The sequence below is a fragment of the Gasterosteus aculeatus genome, chromosome 5 (assembly GCF_964276395.1).
Source record: "Gasterosteus aculeatus chromosome 5, fGasAcu3.hap1.1, whole genome shotgun sequence".
NCBI classification, from domain to species: domain Eukaryota; kingdom Metazoa; phylum Chordata; class Actinopteri; order Perciformes; family Gasterosteidae; genus Gasterosteus; species Gasterosteus aculeatus.
Window position 1 is genome coordinate 635638 of NC_135692.1, and position 12905 is coordinate 648542.

Consider the following 12905-nt stretch of genomic DNA (forward strand, 5'->3'; position numbering starts at 1 on the left):
GCATTTACGCTTACCAGCTAGCTATCGATAGCTAGTTTAAGTTGGCTATGCTACCTCATGGTTAGCTATCTAAAAATGTTGTCAATCATTTGCCAAGGCTAACAGAAGGCTTCAATCGATACTTATTAGGTAGCTATCCAAGTTGACATCCTATACACTCAACTGCCCCTTTTGAAATGGACTTAACGTTAGCAAATATATGCTTATAACTAGTTAATATTAGCTAGCTATCATTGAGAGTTACGAGCGAACTTACCATGGCATGACCTTCAGGATGGTGGGCTTTCAGATGTCTGAGGTCCGTCGTGTTTTTCCCACTGATTTTAAAACCACATGATTTATTTCCAGCACACTGGGTTTTGTTTTCCGTCACCATACATTTCAAGTGTGTCCAAATATCCATTCTTTTTTTCTGTCCAGACGCTTGACCTTGTCCTTGAGCCGTCATGCAATGTTGAACAAGTCCCTAGGGCTTCACTTGCAGGGAGGGCGTGGAGTATGGAGACAGGACAACTTCGTCAAAAACCAACATTGTCTCATCTCGTCTTGTTTACGAAAGTTCAAAGATCCATTTTCGTCATGTCTTAGTCTTGTCTTAGTCATGGGAAAAAGGTCGTTAACGAAAAAAATATCATTATAGTTTCCGTCGATGAAACACCGGTGCGTCGACCCATTTTTCTAGACTTGCATCAAAAGCGACGCAGGCTCCTGCAGCAGCAGGCTGTGATTGGTCTGCCAACTACGTCCTTTACGGAGTCTCACGTCTCCGTTTTCACAGCACAATACGGCCGTTATCAAAAGGAAGAATGTTTACGAGAGAACGGATCAGATTGAAGAGCTTTTAAATATGAGCACTTGTACAAGCCGTCATTGGCAGACTATGAGGACGCCGGATGGCCTCTGATTCATGGAGGGAGATCTCCACAAACGAGGGAACAAAGTCGTGGAGGAAAATACGGGACAAATGTGTCCTTGATGAAAAGCAGCAGTGTGGATGCACGGGGCGATAAAGTCTATGATCAATAAATAAAGCCACCAGCGACTTCCACACACAAAGACGTGACTCTCCAGGTCGTCTTCAACAAAACACGTGACTCCACCTGTTGTTCTGGAGGTGAATCGCTCTGCAACACACGCAAGTGTCACGCCCTAATTGTGTTCACCCGTTTTCACCTGTTTTTCCCCTGTCTCCTCACCACCAGGTGTTCCCTGTTTGTCAATTATCCCTTGGGCATATAACCTGTGTCTTCTCCCTGTTCTTGTCGCCAGTTCGTCTTGTGTGTTTCACCAGGTCTTACCAGCGTTATATACCCGTAGTTTCCAGTCGATTCTTGAGATCCCCGTGTACTGACCCCTGCCTGCCTCCGACAACGACACTGCCTGCCACCTCTGAACCCCTGATCTCCCGTGCACCGAACTCCTGCCTGCCTCCGACAACGACACTGCCTGCCCGAATTCCTCTTCATTAAACCTTTTTCCTCATATCTGCGTTTGGGTCTCTGTCTGAGTTGTGATAGCAAGACTTTACAACCAGGAAGTGAAACCAGTGCGTCGACGCAGAAAGATGCGGCGGCCTGTAGTTTTTGCAGTCAAAATGAGTCAATTTTTGATTTGACATAAGATGTGTGAGAAAAAGATTACATGAGCAATTCCCCGCAGATATCTGGCTCTAACTATTGCTTGCAAGCAGGAGGTCCAACACACCAGCACGTATTCCAGTGCTCTGTGTAATGACGTCCCCGAGCAGTGAAAACGCTGAGTTTTTATACACTTGCCGACAGTTCTTAGCGCCAGTCTCGAGAAGCCACAAATCAAGTTGAGATAAGAACTTAGGTGAAGCTGAGGGTAACACACCATGCTCCTCTGATCGAAGGTCCGTGAGAGCGAGATGACCCCCTTCCCCAAACACAGCTGCAAACCCTAAATCTTTCTATCTCTCCATCTCAGGGTCAACCACTGCGACCTGGCTTTTAGCACAAGACTATTTACAGAATGTTTTTACCACTACACGCATCTCACAGATGCTACAATTCTAAGAAGTACATTCACATGTTGTCGTTTTTAGAAGCTAATTGCACTCTAAATATCCACCACCCCCACAAAACGGTAGAGTGACGTTGTACAGTAGTCAATAAATATTTGAGGTGTGCTTTTTCCTAAAGTGTACATCATTGTTCTCCACAGCATGTTCTCCGCCGTCAAGTGTTCTCCTGTCAAAATTGGAGCTCGCACTCATTCGAACACCACTTGATATTCATTTCCTGGAGTTTGTGTGTCGTCAGGAGATGAACCTCCTGCAAGCTCTTTCGGGACGTGTTGACATACCCCAAGAAATACTACAGGGACTGCAGGGGCTCTTTAGACTCGACAGCCCCAGATACAGCAGTACCAGTAATTGGTCTGAGCGGACGTCCTAGGTTTTAGAGAGACAGCAGTTGGCTGAGATGTTGGAAACTGCTCGGTGCCCTACATTGCAAAACTGCTTGGAGTTTCAGTCAGCACAATCTTTAGGAGGATGAGGGCGTTTGAATTGTCCATTTCAGAACTTTATAACTCCATCAGTGACGAGGAGTTGGACAACGTGGTAACAACCACGTCCAATCAAGCTGCAATCCTTGTCCGTTTATTTTATGTTAAGTTTTAATGGCGCTTGACTAACCAGCTTCTTGGTGTTTGGTGCATTACCGTCACAAACGGAACTCTGGGGCGATAAATAGGCAGGAAAAATAACAACCGAATTATCTATTAGTGTTTTAATGCAGGGGTGCTGTTGGAATTTTTCTGTTTTCTTTGATACAACATTGTAATCTTTAGTGGAGTGGATGGGTATTCGAGGAAGGTAAGACAGCATTTCACTCTTCAGACTCTACCTCCACTAAAACACTAACTACAGGGGTCATACACATTTTAACCAGTGGATTTCGATGACTCTTCCATGACATTAAATTAAATTTCCATGACCAAATAAGTGTAAAATCTCAGAAAAAGTGAGAAAATGTAGTATTTAAACAATGAGAATACCAAAGCATACAGTGTTTCCTGCACCATTCAATTCAGTCTCAAGATGTTATAATTATACAATTATCCACTATGGATGAGTATCGTTTGGGGTTTTCCTGATACCAGTGCTAAAACGATACCTATAAAACATACCGGTGCCTAAACAATACTTGTTTTCCATTATTTTACTTCAAATTATGCACAATACATGAACTGTTAACAGTTTACAGTAGACATACAGTCTCTGTAAGAGCCGGAAGTGTATGTATTACTTCATTGGAATTTTGGGAATATTAATCATTTAATTTATGATCATTGTGCAGGAACTAAAGATATGTAACTTGTATTGAACGCATTTATGTTGGATTGATGCTCCTTGTGTGTCTCCACGTATTGACGTCGTGCCTGTAGCCATGCAGCCGCCGCGCTTTGGAAGGTACATTAGCCCATCTTATGCTTGTATTAAGATGTTTGTATGTATCCGTGTGTTAATATATAACAGAACACGAAGAGTAATATAAAGAAAAAGTAATCCCCTCAAGCCTGCCTGCACTAAAAGCATTTAACCCTTCAAAGTGCGCACCCCTGACACATCTATTAATAGCTTCGGAATGGATAAAGGTATTCACTTACTTTTTTTTTTCTATGAAAAAGCTGACATTCGTCTGCGTAATAATTAGTAGACTGTGTTGACTTTGAATGATAAGCCTTCCGTATTTGAGTGCAAATCTATAGCATTTTACTCCCTTGTAGATGGTTGATGGTCGAAACATTCTCCTTCCGACCAAACATTCAGCAATCGCCACGAGTTGTTGCAACCGTGAACAGTACAATATGTCCTGGAGCCGTGTCGGCGTGTAACACCATCCATAGTTTACTTTTTCGGCACATTGCGCTTTTGGCATCTTTTCCTTGGATGAGTACGGCAAGGGGGATGTGTCCAAGGTGTCCTGGATGGGCATTATATATAGTCAACTCAAAGCTTTGGTAAGGTGGTTCCCTGTATAACCTTCTGCCTCAAGTGCCAAAAGACTCAGCTTCCGCTGGCCTGATCCTCCTCTGTGGGAGCGTGTAGAATTGTGTACAGTGTTTTAAGTTATTGTAATGAACAACGGCCATTATAATAGTAGAATGCAGAAATTAAATTGTATTCAACTGCTGGCATATTACACCTCAGTTGAATTTTACCAGCAGCCTTATGCAGCATCCAGGCCCCTTCTGGTGATACAATTTTTTAGATGTCCATCAGTATCATAGAAATGTATGGGGAAAGGGGAAGAAAGTGTGCAGTTACTACTGTAGCCCTCTCTCATCAGGTGTCATTTAAACATACATGTGCTTCCACCTGGCATATTTATGTTATCTGTATTGCTTTAAATGGCTGTACAGAAGTAGCCTATATAGCCAATGGGAATGGAACACGCTGTCTGCTATGTTGTCTCACAAGTTACTTACCCAAGTATACATCCAAGATGGCGCCATGGATGGCCGCCACGGTGCTTCGGTGCGCTTTGTTTTTTGTTGTTTTTGTTGTTAATTACGTTTGCTGCTGCGATTCCCGGAGCTCTTTCACCAGAGATGAGCTCTTGAACATCCGTGGAACAACTCCAGTGGAGTTACTTCCAACTTTCCTGCTTTCTTCCGTGGAATTACTGGACATTCTAGTCAAAGGTGCGCTCACCTTTCGTCACGCGGTGAGACGCCGTAGGCGAGGAAAACGGGCCGGCTCGCTGGTGAGACTCCGCAGGCGTGGTTCTCGCACTCCGCTGCCAGGCATCTTTCTCTTCAACGTGCGCTCACTGTGCAACAAACTGGAGGAAATACGCGGATCGATACCGGACTCCGCGCTCCAGCTGGCGGGCTTCCAGCTGCTCCGAGCGGATCGCGACACGGAGCTCTCCGGCAAGACAAAGGGTGGAGGAATCTGCTTCTACTTCAACAACAGCTGGTGCAACGACGTAACGGTGATCCTACAACACTGTTCTCCTGATCTGGAAACTTTTTTTCATCAACATCAACAATTTTATTCCCCCCGTGAGTTTGCTTCATTCATCCTGGTCGGTGTTTACATGCCGCCGGCGTGCAACGTGCACGAGGCTCAGCGGACACTCGCCGACCAGATACGGCGTGTGGAGCGGACCAACCCGGACTCCTTAGTTATTGTCCTCGGGGACTTTAACAAAGGAAATCTCAGCCATGAACTTCCTAAATACAGACAGTTTATTAAATGCCCCACCAGAGAGGAGAACACGCTGGATCACTGTTGCACCACAGTATCACGCCGTCCCTCGTGCTGCACTGGGACACTCTGACCACGTCATGGTCCATCTGATTCCTGCATACAGGCAGAAACTAAAGCTCTGCAAACCTGTGGTGAGGGAATTCAAGAAGTGGACCAGTGAGGCGCTGGAGGATCTTCGGGCGTGCTTTGACTGCACAGACTGGGATGTTTTCAGGACTGCTACTGACAGTCTGGATGAGTTCACAGAGGCTGTAACTTCCTACATCGGCTTCTGTGAGGACAGCTGTGTACCATCATGCACCAGGGTGAGTTACAACAACGACAAACCCTGGTTCACAGCGGAACTCAGAACACTACGCCTGCAGAAGGATCAGGCATTTAGGAGTGGGGACAAAGACTTGTACACAGAGGCAAAATACAAGTTTAGCAAGGCGGTGAGAGATGCTAAACGACTGTACTCTGAGAAACTCCAACAACAGTTCTCAGCAAGTGACTCTGCTTCGGTCTGGAGAGGCCTCAAACACCTCACCAACTACAAGCCAAAAACCCCCCACTCCATGAATGACCTCCGCCTGGCAGACGAGCTCAATGAGTTCTACTGCAGATTTGAAAGACAATGTCCTGATCCCATCCCCCACAGCTCCACCAACTTGCTGCAGTCCCCCTCCCCTCCCTCCCCCAGCCCATCAGGTGCTCACGCCTCTTCATCATTATCACCTTCCCCTCCCCCACCAGCAACGACCCTCTCTATTCTGGAGAGACGTTAACCGGCTCTTTAGAAGACTAAATCCCTGTAAGGCAGCCGGTCCGGACTCCGTTTCCCCTCACTCCTTGAAGGATTGTGCTGACCAGCTGTCTCCGGTGTTCATTGACATCTTCAACACCTCCCTGGAGACATGCCACGTACCAGCCTGCTTCAAGGCCTCCACCATCATCCCTGTCCCCAAGAAGCCCAGGATCACAGGACTCCATGACTACAGGCCCGTCGCCCTGACCTCTGTAGTCATGAAGTCTTTTGAACGGCTAGTCCTGACCCACCTGAAGTCCCTCACCGACCCCCTCCTGGACCCCGTGCAGTTCGCCTACAGAGCCAACAGGTCTGTGGACGATGCTGTCAACATGGCCCTCCACTACATCCTCCAGCATCTGGACTCCCCAGGAACCTACGCCAGGATCCTGTTTGTGGACTTCAGCTCTGCTTTCAACACCATCATCCCGTCTCTGCTGCAGGACAAACTCTCCCAGCTGCACGTGCCCGACTCCACCTGCAAGTGGATCACAGACTTCCTGTCTGACAGGAAGCAGCACGTGAAGCTGGGGAAACATGTCTCAGCCTCTCGGACCATCAGCACCGGTTCCCCCCAAGGCTGCGTTCTTTCCCCTCTGCTCTTCTCCCTGTACACCAACAGCTGCACCTCCAGCCACCAGTCCGTCAAGCTCCTGAAGTTTGCGGATGACACCACCCTCATTGGACTAATCTCTGGTGGGGACGAGTCCGCCCATCTGGTGTCGTGGTGCAGCCAGAACAACCTGGAGCTCAACGCTCTGAAGACAGTGGAGATGGTTGTGGATTTCAGGAGGAACAGAGCCCCACCCTCCCCCATCACCCTGTGTGACTCCCCCGTCACTATTGTGGATTCCTTCCGTTTCCTGGGCTCCATCATCACCCAGGACCTCAAGTGGGAGCTGAACATCAGCTCCATCACCAAGAAGGCTCAGCAGAGGTTGTTCTTCCTGAGGCAGCTGAAGAAACTCAACCTGCCAAAGACGATGATGGTCCACTTCTACACGGCCATCATGGAGTCCATCCTCTGCTCCTCCATCACCGTCTGGTACGCTGCAGCCACAGCCAAGGACAAGGGCAGGCTGCAGCGTGTCCTCCGCTCTGCAGAGAGGGTGATCGGCTGAAATCTGCCGTCCCTGCAGGACTTGTTCGCTTCCAGGTCTCTGAAGCGAGCTAAAAAGATCGCGGCCGACCCCTCTCACCCCGGACAAAACCTGTTTGTGCCCCTTCCATCTGGCAGGAGGCTGAGGTCCATCAGGACTAAGACCTCCCGCCACACCAACAGTTTCTTCCCGTCGGCAGTCGGGCTCATCAACAGAGCCGGTCGCCCACTGACTGACTATGACACTCCACCGGTCACTCCCCCTCATACTGCACATGCCACTTTAACTGCAATTCATCACTTTGTCTCTTGTCTGTTACTTGTTTGTTAGTGCACTTTATGCTTAATATTTTTCTTTTTAACTTTTTAATATTTAAATTTTTTTACCTTTATTCCCTTGTTTTATACTAACCCATAAGCCTTATTCTACTAACCCATTGCATCAGCATTTCATTCCACTTTGTTTTATTACTTGTGCACTGTTGTCTTGTCTGTCTACTGTCGCGCACTAACCGCCAAGACAAATTCCTTGTATGTTTGACATATTTTGGCTAATAAATGTTTCCTGATTCCTGATCCTGATTACGGTTTTGAGAAGGCACTTCTTACCAAATCTACAACACGCCTGGTAGCATTTTGTAACTCTGCCAGTTATACAGATAAACAAAATGTTGGTAGACTTCCACAATAACAACGAATACACGCTGGTTAGATAGCTATTCTGGTTTAGTTAAACGTTACCTAATGCTAAGTCAAGCTTGTTATTTAACGTCACGTTTACGCAGATTTGCTAACTGCGTTAACGTTAGCTAACGTTAGTAAAGTAGTTTCACGGTCTTCTTATGGAGTGGAGTAACTTAATGTGAGATATTCAAATTACTTGTGTATCACGTTCATTTCTTTACAGTTAACAATCGCTTGATAATTACGTTTTAGAAGATGTAGTTATACCTCATTTTGGTCAGCCGTGCCTACATGCATACTGACTTCCGCGTCTTCTGTAAATATCGATCGCAAACTGGCTTTATCCCGCCTTCTGGCAACTTTAGTCCAATCAGATGTAGAAATAGCATTGTGACTGGCTCCGCCCCCTTACTGTCAAATAGAAAAGGGCACGGAAGCAGAAAACACCTTTGAGCGCGAGCAGAGATTAGCCTCGTAAGGAAGTTCACACCCCGCGAGCGAGCAAGTATCACGTGCGAGACGGACTTTCGCTCTTGAGGCGGATTTTTGCTCGCGGGTGTTAATTACGTGCGCATGTGAACCTGATTTGCGCTCTCAAATTTTGACAGTGATTTGCCGCCATAGACACACGCACAGGCTCAGAGGCAGATTGCATCATATTCCATTTACAATTAACCAAATATAGCGGCTAAATTATTGGACTAGCGGCCCGGACCAAAGTCTGATTTTTTTTTTTGTGTGACAAATTGGATGTGCGGCGGGAGTGCGTGACTAAAGACCGACATGAGTGACTCACGCTCAATGCGTGACACTGGAGAGAACCCTGCATAAGTATTAACTCACGCATAACTCAGCGTCATTACGCATTGTGACGGCATCATGGCATTTTATTACCGTCCGTCTGATTGCATCTGACAAGCAACAGCTGTGTTTAGAGGATGAATTTAATAACATGCCGATATTATTGCAGAACATATTTCACTTTTCTTTTTGAAAATGTGTTAATTTGTATTTCTGCAGATCGAACAAACGGGTGTTCGTGTTATTTATGAGAGGCAGTATTGGCATTTCTTTTACAACAGTCTAATTTCACACACGTTTGCCGACGGTTCTCATTTCACCCGTTTTTGTGCGTACGTGTGGGTCCGAGCTTGTGTGAAGGACTGCAAATTTTCCCGTCAAGTTTGCTTTTTATAAATACCAATTATTGCGTAGAGAGCGGCGTACGCCTTCTTTTGTTTAGAAATGAGGCCCCTGGGGCCGGTTCTTCAAAAGTAATCTGATCAGATTACGGCTATCAAATTGGATCAAATCTTGAAAATGGGTAGTTCAAAAAGATTCAGAAATTGGATTGGATCGCGTAATCTAATCTTGTTGAAGTTGGGTTTTTCAAAACTTTTTGGTATGATTGGAATCATTTTGATCCCAAAAATAAGGATTAAACTGATCCCAGCAGGAGGGTGGATATCAGTAATAAAACTAGGTAACTAAAATTAGTTAAATAATACAACATTTATATCATGCATTTTACAGTATTTATATTTATTCATCAATTTCACTTGAATTGTTCATCAGGAAGTACATAAAGTAGGTAGGCTAGCAACCTTTCAGTACAGAAAATTATAAATTATAACTATTTTGGCCCCATAAAAAAAATCCCCCAAACAGCTGTCAATATTGAACTCAAATAATAAATTCTGTCTTTGTTCATTAAACATTAATCACACTGACACAATCATCAGTCATGGACTCAAAAATAGACTATGACTGTATTCAATGTAATGGAATCAAACAAAATACATGCATGTAACATTTGATACCACCACCGATATTGACCGAGAGACATGCACCATCCACCATATTCTGTAAAACTCCATATAATTAGTGAACTTGAGCACACCAGGAGAAGTCACATGCCCTGGGGCGTGGACACTGCCTTTCCAACCTTTTCTGACCGGTGTAAATATTTGTAGGCACCCATTGTTCTAGATTCTTTTGTCCGTCCAGGGTTTCTTCATTGTTAAACACAACACTGCCAGATGCGGTTAACAACAAGTCAAGCTATCGGTAAAAACAAATCCAATCCAACGTAGATTCAATTCAAAAGGGTAATGCTGACTGTGTCTCAAAGTCGCTTGGCTGCATCCTTTAAGGACGCATTCGTCGACCGCATACGTCACTTCTGCCGCGACTCGCCTGTCCCAATCTGTCCGCTCCGCCGAACGCGGTCGAGGGACGCAGCCCGCTGGGGGCCGATTTGGAGGACACATCGGATCTGTCCTTTCCGGCCCAGCATGCAGTGCGGGCCGACGAGTATTTCATGCGACAGCCCGGAAGCATTCACTTTTAAATGCAATGTTAAGTAATAGAATTCAAAACATCATGTGTTCATTTTTAACACATCTGTGTGTCTAGTTAAGGACAACACATTCTGTGTGGCTTTTAACACACCCAGTGTCAGCTAATTTAACACGTTCTGTATTTCAACACAACGTGTTATGTGTTAAAATAACACAAAAGATGTGTTCTTTTTAACACATCTTTTTCTAAAAAGCATTCTTAAAATGCAATTTTTCCATGGTAAATATGCTCTAAAACCCTCAAAATAAACAACTAAGACATTTAGGTCACAATTATTTTATTTCATTAATTTCATATTAAAACATTTGACGGATGTTCACAGATTTGTTTTTCACTAATGACCACTGTAAACTAACATTTTATAGACAAAATGCAGTAAATACATAATAAATAACTCATTTGAAGAATTAGTAAAAAAAAATCTAACTGAACAATAAAATACGAGCATCAAGTTACAGAAACTGAACCCAAATGTTTCCTCTGAATAATAGGAGGTAGTTCAATAACAGTTTGCTAATCTGAAAAGGGATCGCTGCAGGGAAGATCAGGCCACACCGACAAATCTGCAGGATCACTAAACAGTTAGGAAAAGCAGCATGCACATTTCTGCTAACTGTTACGAGTTGTTGGTTTTGGTATAGGTCTTAAGCACTTAAGTAATGCAAATTTAAACAATCAATTTGTATCTAGGATTCACATGGAGTTGGTTTCCACTGAAAGATGACAGCAAGTCTAGTGGTCTGATGTCTGCTATATCCTTCAGACTAATCATTTCATAATCATCATTCCGCTCCATTCATATGAATACAAATGATCAAAGTATTTCAGTTAAAATCCTAAGAAAAATGAGTACCCTTTCTTTATCATAATTGGGAACCAGGTGTACAATCTCTCCAAAAAGCGCTCGCCTCTGTAGTCAGTATAAAGTAACTACAGAACCTGTTCTATACATCGGACTATGCACACAGACATAGGTAGCCACATGAATTGTGCTGCAAGTACTGACATCATATCCCAGTTCTTTCAAATTTTCAAAACTTTTTTTAAACGAAAACAGTTTGTCAATGGCGCATGTCAAACCTTGCAATGATCACGTACTGAGCTACTGTCCTGGGGTGCCCTAAACACACAAGCTTGGGCTGGTGGACTCCCACTGCTTCCTCAGGAGATCCCTCTAGGAGAGCTTTGGTATGCTTGTTCCAGTCTGGGAAAGCACACGTATAACAAAGAGGGCTGATATCAAATAATACGTTTTTTATATCATAGTACACAAATGTCTGTCTAAATTCACGATATAAAACAAAAAATATAAAATAAAGTCATGTTTTACACAAAATTCAGAATATAGAGAATCCCAATGCTAAACTTGTAATACTGTAGCATACATCCCCTCACCATGTAGTTCAGTATAATTAATAACAGGATTTTCTTTCCTGGACCGGTCGCGGTATAAGTACGAGGATGTATTGTACAGCTCGGGGTGCTGCTGTCTGCAGGACCTCTGTGGCGACAGGCATTCCAACGCTTAACCTTAAAACAAAGGGTTACCTGTTCATGCTGGAAACGGTTTGCTAATGTTAGCTAAAGTTCAAATTCGCTGGTCTCGCGCTGTGCTAATGAGCAGTATGCTCGGAGTTCCACGTGTTTTAGTTTGAGCGACAGGAATTGACCATCAACGAAAACTGGTAACTTAATTTAGGTTAATGGTACCTTTTAAGGTCCATTATCTTAGACATAAAATACATTAAAAGACTGCTCAGATCAAACCCAAGTTACTTAAATTATATTTATTTAAATTTACGTTTCTAAAAGTCTGCGGTTGACGTTTCACCGTGTTGAACTTTGGGTAACGGACATCATCGTTCAGTCTGAGCACATGGATCTTGGACTGAAGTGTGCCGATATGGACTGTTAGCCTACTTGGACGTAGTAAGTCAAATGTTGATTCGGTTTTTTTTTCAAATGATTTTTGAATTGACTTTTTAGTTTTTCTCTAAATTTAGTTAAATGTATTGTGTTCATTCCAGGGTTTGTGTTGTTTCTGCCGTTAAAATGTGTATTGTTTAGTCTCCCCCTTTTTGTTTTCATGGTGCTCCTCATACATTTCCTGTATTTCTGTCTTTGAGTTGGTTAAGGGACCCGGGGAAGAGGCTGTTGAACTTGGTCCTCGGTTATTGTGAGAGGCTAAAGCACCATTATGTCCTTTTTTTGGTATACTGGATTGTTCCCATAAGGTAACCTGAATGGAAGATAATGTTTGCATCTTTTTTATCCTCTCCAGTGAGGCTTGTTCACGTTTCATCTCGCGCAAGCAAGATTTACTAAAAACTGTCACAATTGAAGACTACTTTGTCCCCTGTTTTGCGGCGATGGATTTAATTTGCGTTATGATTTGTGTTGTGCAGAGGCTCATGGCACATGGAGCCCGACCGTGTTGTTTTGATTACCTTACGTAACTTGAACTGGACTGTTCTATGGACCTACGAGTGTAGAGACAAGCAGATACGTTTAGGAAAAAGGGAAGTTGGATTCAACAACTTGTACGGTGAACCTTGGATTAATAAGACATTTTGTTTTCACTAACTAACGGAGTTGGTGTGAGCTATGTGCATATGACCAGACAACATCAACTAACGTTGACACGTTGATAGCTAACGTTATGTTGGACGTTAACATCTAGTAACCCAAGCACACCAAACTGAAGTAGGACATGCTTTATGTTGTCTTGGCAG